Here is an 8,535-nt window from a genome sequence, read left to right on the forward strand (position 1 = left end):
ACCTATCTCGGCAGCCAGTTCGAAAACATTCTATCTCAAAAAACTTTTCAAGAACGCCCTATTTCAGAATTCGTTTGAAAAACGCCCTATCTCAGCTGCCGATTCAAAAACGCCCTATAACAGCATATTTTCAATACATTTTGAAGTGAGATAGGGCATTTTTGAACCGAATTTTGAGATAGGGTGTTTTTCAATAAAATTCTGAAATAGGGCGTTCTTGAAAAGTTTTTTGAGATAGAGCGTTTTCGAACTGGCAGCCGAGATAGGTCGATCTTCCACTCAGCCATCGATATGCATTATTTCGTATGCACAGTTTCCATATGCACAATTTCAGGGTGCCGGTTTGGAGACAAACCGGTTTCGGCGTTGTGCTATCTTCAGTGTCATTTTTCGAAATGAACGGAAAATCGCTCCACAACACATCAATTTAATTTATTTTATTTCATAAGAAATTCATAATTATATGGAAAAAAGTCCAAAAATCCGTCATAAAAAAAATAATTAAAAATAAGTACTAAAAATTATCATGGGCCATAAAATTGCATACCCAAAACTGTTCTAAAGATTCACATTGAAAAGTTTGAAATTTTAGTCAAAACTTGTTGAATTTTCCTAAATTTTATATAAAGTTTGAAGCTTTAAATTATATGATTTTGGTTAAAGTTTTGACAATATGGAAAATAAAAGAAAAATAACAAAAAAAAATTTACTTGAAAAACATTGTGAATATTAAAAAAAAACAACACATGGTCACTTGATTGAGTCACTGTAAACATATTTCTAAATGTATCAACGTTTTGCTACAAATACACTAGATATGGCAGAATACCTACCCTGTCGGAACAAAGCAGAGAGTCTTAAAAAGTAGCCAACTGAAATATAGATATTTGGAAATAAATCACTTCGAAACAAATGCGGCTGAAGAATGCCCGGCTCTTCAATTCCTTTTTATACCTTTCATGAATATTATAACTTTGGTCCGATGTTTGTAAGTGTCAGCAGTAGAAGAACCTCGAGCTGAGTCCAATTGGTCTCTCTGTCTATTTCAACGCAATCTGGTCCCTCAATTTTCGAGATAGCCGACTGAAATTTCGTAATTGGGTGTGGCAAATCGGACAACTATATCATACAGCTCTCATGCAACTGATTGTTCAGATATGATAAATGCTATCATATCATTTATCATAAAGGTAAAATTTTATTTAGCTCCATAGCAACTAATTTAGTAGGCAATATGTAAAATGTTGAATTAAAAAATTTTCTGACGTTCATGAAAGGTATAAAGGACTGTCATTTTTTGTGTACTTGTCATTTCGACCACTGCTTTCTTTAAGCCTCTATAGCGAGCCTGAACCGCTATAAAAACGTAAGCGACGACTTTTAAAAAGTTTCTTTTTTGTGGCAAAATCCTTGATGCATCTTCATAGATGCGCTAGGACAATTGACTTGCTGCTACAATTCGTAGAAAAAATAAATAACTTCAAACACTTCCGAATAGTAGATTATTTTCCGACAGGGTTCATATGTACAGATGTGTAAGCAGAGGACCAGCTTTTACTGCGAGTAGCATTAAGCGTAATGTTATGTCTTTTGTGATTTGCAAAGTTGAAATTGCCGTAGGGGGCTGTCGAAAATTTTCTCCGTAAACTAAATACTAAGGAGATCATTCCTAACATGAACGGAGCCAAAGGTTATGTCAACATTGTGCCTATTTTTCAAAGATTTATAAAAGTTAATTTTATTGCGTGTGAACGACTGAAGCCTTTGTTAAAACACCTGATTGGACCTTATAAGTGTGGCTACAGAAGTAGAAAATAGACCACTTACGACATCTTCACATCTATCATCTATTTCAGAAAAGGCTCTGGAAATTCCAACCGATGAACACATACTTTATCGTTGATCTTCAAACCGTTTTTCTTGGTACAAAGAAAAACTCTAGGACTCTTGAGAAATTCATATCATTTATCACAACTGACCATGGGCTACCCTACCCCGAGCTATTCCGAATCCAACAAATTTTTTTAAAATAGAACTCATAAAACTTTTTAAATCGGAGGTCGAAAAGCGTGTCAATCTGAACGGTACTGGCACCATATTGACATCGTTGGCGGCAAAACAACAGCCGATATCGCAGAATTCATCAGCTCAGAGGAGAAGGAAAAAATGTTTGGTTTAGCGTTGAACGAGAGTAAAACAAAACACCTCCTAAAAATCTAGAAAGAAGCCTCACTTGTTACGACATACCTCCATGTTAACAGTTCAAACTTGGAAGTAATAAAGGACATTGTAAACTTAGGATCCAGTATTAACGCCATCAATAATTTAAATGTGGAAGGGAAGCCTAACTCTTAACAATGGATACTATTTTGAGCTCAGGCGAAAAAAAAGAAAAAGCAGCCATATGCCCTTCAGTCCAGCTCAAAGAATCGATACACACAAAGATGTCCCCACCGAATACAATAATAAGACTAGAAGTATTATAAGAAACTCATGGACTACATCTGCACAGGGGTAAAAGCTGCAGGGTGCTTGTGGTACAATCCAGAGGGACCTTACAAAACGCACACTATCGAAAAAGGTCTCCTAAAACCAGGCTCATAAGTCTTACATATTTTCTGCTAAAAACTATGTCTTGAAATTATCGTAGACATTTTACTTAGTATAGATCCTTTGGATACAAATCAATAAACCTATCGACTAGGAAAGACAACCGTTCACGCTCTTCATATGGATATTGATAACATGGACTACTTTCCTATAGACAATTGCGCCCGAGGCAAAGGAATTGACCTTATCAAATGCAGCTGAATAACACGAGTCTTTAATCCAGAACTATAACTTCTACTCTGGGATAGAAAAGTGTTACGCCCACAGAGTGCCAGTGATCTTCCCGCTTCTTTTTACAGCAAGACTCATCCTGTGGTACAATGCTGAGAAGAATACCAAGTACAGCCATCCACTTTCCAAATTATTGAACAAGAGGAGGGATTGCACATTAGCTTTGAAGACGTATGTTTTCTGAGGTATTACTTCACACACAACTTGAAGGTGCTTTTCCCAAATACAACCAACTGTTAAAGTGAACAACCAAAAGCCCGGAAAAATGCCATATGTGGAATGCTGATGACTTCACCACCGACCACGCTCCTTCTGATATCTACCACTGATGGTAGCCATTTTATTTCCTTCCTTGCCTTAGAAGTTAAACCACCGAATGCGCTTTAAATAGTACAGAAATTCGAGGATGTTCGTTGAGTTTAGGTCAGCTAAGCAATCTAAATATTACTTTTAGAAGATTGGTTGCAGGTGCTGGCCAGGGCGAGACAGTGGCAAAGATAGTGTTTGAGATTTTCCACATCTTCCTCGTCTCGACAGCTACGACAAAAATCGTTGGAATCGTCGTCATTCCATGAGCGCCCACACGGCAATGTCAGATTATTTTCCCGACTATTATTCTTAGAGAGAAGCGGTCAAGCCGAGTGAGAACTTCACATTGCTTTAAGCCAAATTTGAAACAAATTTGTCTGGTAGTGTGATAAGTGAGTTCCATTGCCCTTCTCGATGAGTTCAGTCTTTAATCTGTAATTGCAGGAGGTTGAAGGTGTGTCCACGTTTTAAGCGGAATTATTAACTCGTCGGACATGAAGTTGTGCAGAGCCATACAATAGTTACCGAGCAGTCAAACGCAATCAGGTTGAGAAACCTTCTCCATGCTATGGCTACTTTATGTGTTATTCCGTTGAAGTTTATAGACCTAATATTGACTTAATAGCTATCAGCTGGGTTGTCAGAATAAATGGTCCTAGGCCGTTCTGGAAGGGCGAAAGCTTACAGCCGCCTACCGGGGTCCATAATGGAGTTTAGCTCTGTGGTTAAGTGCGAGTTTACTGGAGTGAATGCCACTGTCTACACTTTCGTTTCGCTTGAAACAATCTGTACAGATACCCATCGACCCCACGTCTAGATCTGTAGCGTCTTCCCATTCGTTTCTCTCTGGGATTCTTGTTGTATAAGCACAGTAGACTAGTACTATAATATAATTTTCGTAGATTATTCGGCAGCATTTTCAAAATATTTGCATGTCTGAAACTGAGGTCTCGCCACAACTGAATCGCTTTTGGCCTGTCCGCATTTCAACTGGCCAGGAAACTATATTTTATAATAATAATAATAATAGATTGGCGCTTACACATATGTTAGTGTTTGGCCCAGCTTCTCCTCCGATTTGTGGTGTGCGCCTTGATGTTGTCACACAAAGCGGAGGGACCTACAGTTTTACGTCGACTCCGAACGGCGATTGTATTTTTATGAGAAGCCGTTTTTCATGGCAGAAATACACTCGGAGGTTTGCCATTGCCTGTCGACGGACGACCGCTGTTAAGAAAAAACCTTTTTCTATATTTTTTTCGATGTTGCTTTGACCAGGGTTTGAACCCAGGTGCTGATGAGTGAAAGCGCTCACTGCTTACCACTACACCATAGCGGCCGACACGAAAACCTCTAGAAAATGTCAGAAAATGCAATGGGTGGATAAATAAAAGATCTTTAGTATTAAAAAATGGTTAAATAAACAATTGGATATTGTTATTGGAAGTCTCCTGAAGAGAACCAGAGTTTTCCGATCGAAAAATATAAGCCCTCATAGCGAGAGTCGTGTCGAATACAAGTCGTTTTTCGAGAGTCGAATCGTGTCGAAAATTTCACGTCATTGCCTAAAATTTCCACTCGACTAGTGTATTAAAACGGAAAAACTTGGCAGCACTGAATAGTTTTCGACGATTTTCGACGTTTAAATATTTCAACACGACAGTAGACAAAGCCAATGTTGTCGAGTCGGGCAATTTAGCCTAGTTTACGACTTACGCAATGACTTATTTTGGACCACCCTAGTGTAGAGGGTAATGCGCAAGGTTGACAGCCGTCCTCTGTATCCATTCCACCTGGGCTCTGGACATTGTCTTGCTTAGCGCCGGTTACCAGATTGGGTTCCGTAAAAGAGAAGCGGCCACAGCTGTGTGTACATGCGTATTTTTAACCGACTTTAAAAAAAGGAGAAGGTTAGCAATTCGTCGGAATATTTTTTTATTTATTTTTTTTTGTATGTATGTTACCGCATAACTTTGGACCACCACAACCGATTTTGATAATTCGTTTTCTATCGGAAAGGTGTTACCTCGCGGGTGGTATTGAACTAATTTGGTTTAGATCCAATCAGTTAGTCATGAAGCAATTAACGTTACTATTAAATTTGCCTTTAACCATCTTACAGGCGTAGAGGGCGGTAGTAGCTTTCCTGGAGCGGTCTTCGATGTTTCGCTTCCAGTCGAGTTTCATATCTAAAATAACTCCAAGGTCCTTGACCTCCGTTGATAGAGTGAGTTCTAGCCTGTTTAATGAGGGTAGTTTGAATGGAGAATAATTTTATTTACTTATGAAGTGTACCACCTCGGTCTTGGTAAGGTTGACGCTGAGTTCACATTCCAGCACATATTTACCCGTTGTTCCGATAATTGTGTCGTCAAAAGTAGAGCGTTAACAGTTAGATTCCATAGTAGGTGAGAAAGAACTCGCCTTTGGTCGTCGAATGTTTAGTTACGGACCCCTATACCCCGTTTCTGAAAGAATGGTTCTTTTCGAGGAGAACCCAAAAAAAATCCATCAGTCCCCGCTGCACCCCCACTTTAAGACGAGATTAAGCAACAGATTTAGTAAGGACATTACTTAAAATTTCCAACGTCTACTCCTTGATGGCCAATCCTTTTTCAAACGTTGATGCGATCTCATGGAGTGCTGTCTTCACAGGGCTGCCCTTAGAATATAGCTGTTCCTTCGAAGAGAGATTACCAAGAGCCTCAAGAAGAAATGAAGGGTCTCGAGTCTTTTGGTTTCACATGAGCGGCCCTGCCTCCGTTTAGTAGAATGACCAACCTCTCCTTCGTTCACTCGTGCGGAATGTGAGTAATGGTTAGGCAGTCTGTAAACATCTGAGAATGCAGAGGACACAGTATGTCCTTAGGAGCTTGCAGTTGGGCGTCAAGTTCCGGAAATTCGTTGGGATGAAACTCACGATGTCCCTAATGGTGTTGCCTAGGATAGAATACCTAGGTCTAAGGACCGGACGAAGCATACGTTTATGCCCTTAAACTATGTCACAGGCAGTATAAAGAAAGTGAGGCGACCAGCACACGGGAGGTTACCTTCAGCTCTCATATTTCGATAAAGAGGGAAGCGCAACATTATTGGACAAGTACGGAAACTAACAGACAGTCTAAATTCTTCACCTAGAAAAGCAAACCGATGTACACGCAAAGAGTTATAACGGATAGTGATTTGGCCGGATACAGAATATCCGGTGGCCGGATAACAAGTCCATTGCCTCATTGTCTCCAAAATAAATATAGCCGTCTTCGATTCGCCCCTTCTCTGCTTGCTTCAATATTTAGTGTCGCGATCAAGAGCAAAAACCCTTTTGCGACCTAGATTGAATATTTTTGAAGGTAGCTCGAATTGATCACAGTGGCGATCCTTACGCTTGGCGGTCCATCAATACTAAAAAATACCCTCAATTATCAGCGCTTGCCAAAACTCATCTTTCAGCTTCTTGCAGCGTTTATAGCTTATATTATAGATTATCTTTTCCCGTAGCTGGCTTGATTGATGGAAACATCCGCATATCTGTTACATCTCTAATACGTACATGTGTACATGCGTCTAACAGCATCATTATCTTCATTTCTTCTTTGGCTAAAAATCAATATAACTACAAAAAGTTAAACTTTGAAACATTTCGCCCTATCCAAAAGCACAACCAAATAGCTTCAATCTTTATCTCACACCACGTCGACGATTTCATTGATACATATACATATGTATGTATGTATGTTCGAACATATTTGCCTAGAAATGCAAAATATAAAGCAGCGCGCTTACGCACGACTCGGATTCGATTACACACATGGGAGCCGTAACCGCGTTTTATGGTTTGTTTCCATTGATCAACAACATTTATTTTCGTTTTCTTCTTTTTTACTAGCCGATGTTTTTTTTATAATAAACTGAAATGGCAAATTACTTACATACCCTGCAAACCAAAGTTCCCGAAATCTTAACGAAATCTTTACGAGTATCTGATTTCTGTAACGATTTTTATCCGAATCTTCAAAGAAAATAATGGCTGCGTTTCTTTATACATTCCGGATAATCCCATTTCACAGCCGGAATAAACAGAATGCGTTTGAAATATACGTTAACATATCATCAGGAACGTTCTAAAGAATAAGTAAACAAAAAAGTTTATTCCAAACGTTCAGAAAGAATAAAGAAATACAGCCTATATGAAGTGGTTGACACGAACTCGTAAAGAAATTTCTGTACGAAAAATAAAGAAAATTCTGAAAAAAGTCTGCAAGAAATTCTTCACATAGCAGCATTATTTTCATTTCTTCACCGATTTTCTTCCGAAATTTCGTAAAAGAATGGAAGTGTGCGTAATTTATTTCATTTTAGAAAATTCGGAAAAAAATCGGATGGGATCTTTCCGAATTCGTTAAAATTTCTTTACGATTCAGAATACTCTGAAAAAATGGTTTGCAGGGTACATATGTATGTATGTATGTATATTTAGGTAATTTGACGTCAGAAGGCAACTGCTTAGGTTAAAAAGTACCACCCTTCCCGCCCCACTGCCAAAGCGCGAGTAATTCGCGAACACGGCCACAAAAGTATATTTATGTTTAGTTGTTGATCTGAAAAGCTGGTGTGAGGGTAGAGTTTTTGCGGAACCCCATTTTGTTTCTTTCTTTTTGGCAAACAAATTGAAGAGGGTTGCCTTTCTCATGCGCTGCTACTACTACTCGTATCCATAAATGTGCAGAAACAAAATAAGTTCCCATATTCTCTTAATCTACTCGTATTGGAACAATGTCACAAGCAATTTCGATATCAGCTGTCCTTTTTTAGCAATTCATTTATGTGATTTGTAATTTGTAGTTACTTAATTGAAAGCCCTGCTAAAAATGCCAATGTCGCGTTTAAGTGTTACTCCATCTAACCTATGTATGTATAACCGTGATGAAAATTCAGCAGTATTCGTTTTTTTCGACGGCATATTACGTGCGGCGAATAAGCAAATGCCTGTAAAGTTTTGGTTTTGCTATTTTATTGATATTCAGCATTAAAAAGGCAAAAGGTTGCTTGGAGCCGTATTAAACTTTGTCAATAAATTGTCGCTGACCATCGAAAAAGCGACACACATTAGTGTAGATGTGTATGTTCATATATACATATATGTATGTACACATATATATATTTAAGTATATTCGCAAAAAAGTTTAGGATATCAGGCAATTTTTTTTTTCATTTCCACCAATAACATTTGCCACAACAACTGTTACTATAACAACAACAAGTGGGACTAAAAAATAATGACCAAATTTGAAATACAATAAAATTGACCATTGCCATTTGTAATCTTCTTCTTATTGTGCGCTCGATTGATGAGGAGACAACGGTAAGTAGATACAAATAAGCTTC

Source organism: Rhagoletis zephyria, unplaced genomic scaffold (assembly GCF_001687245.7).
Source record: "Rhagoletis zephyria isolate East Lansing unplaced genomic scaffold, Rhagoletis_zephyria_1.1 Rzeph_scaffold_01922, whole genome shotgun sequence".
NCBI classification, from domain to species: Eukaryota; Metazoa; Arthropoda; class Insecta; order Diptera; family Tephritidae; genus Rhagoletis; species Rhagoletis zephyria.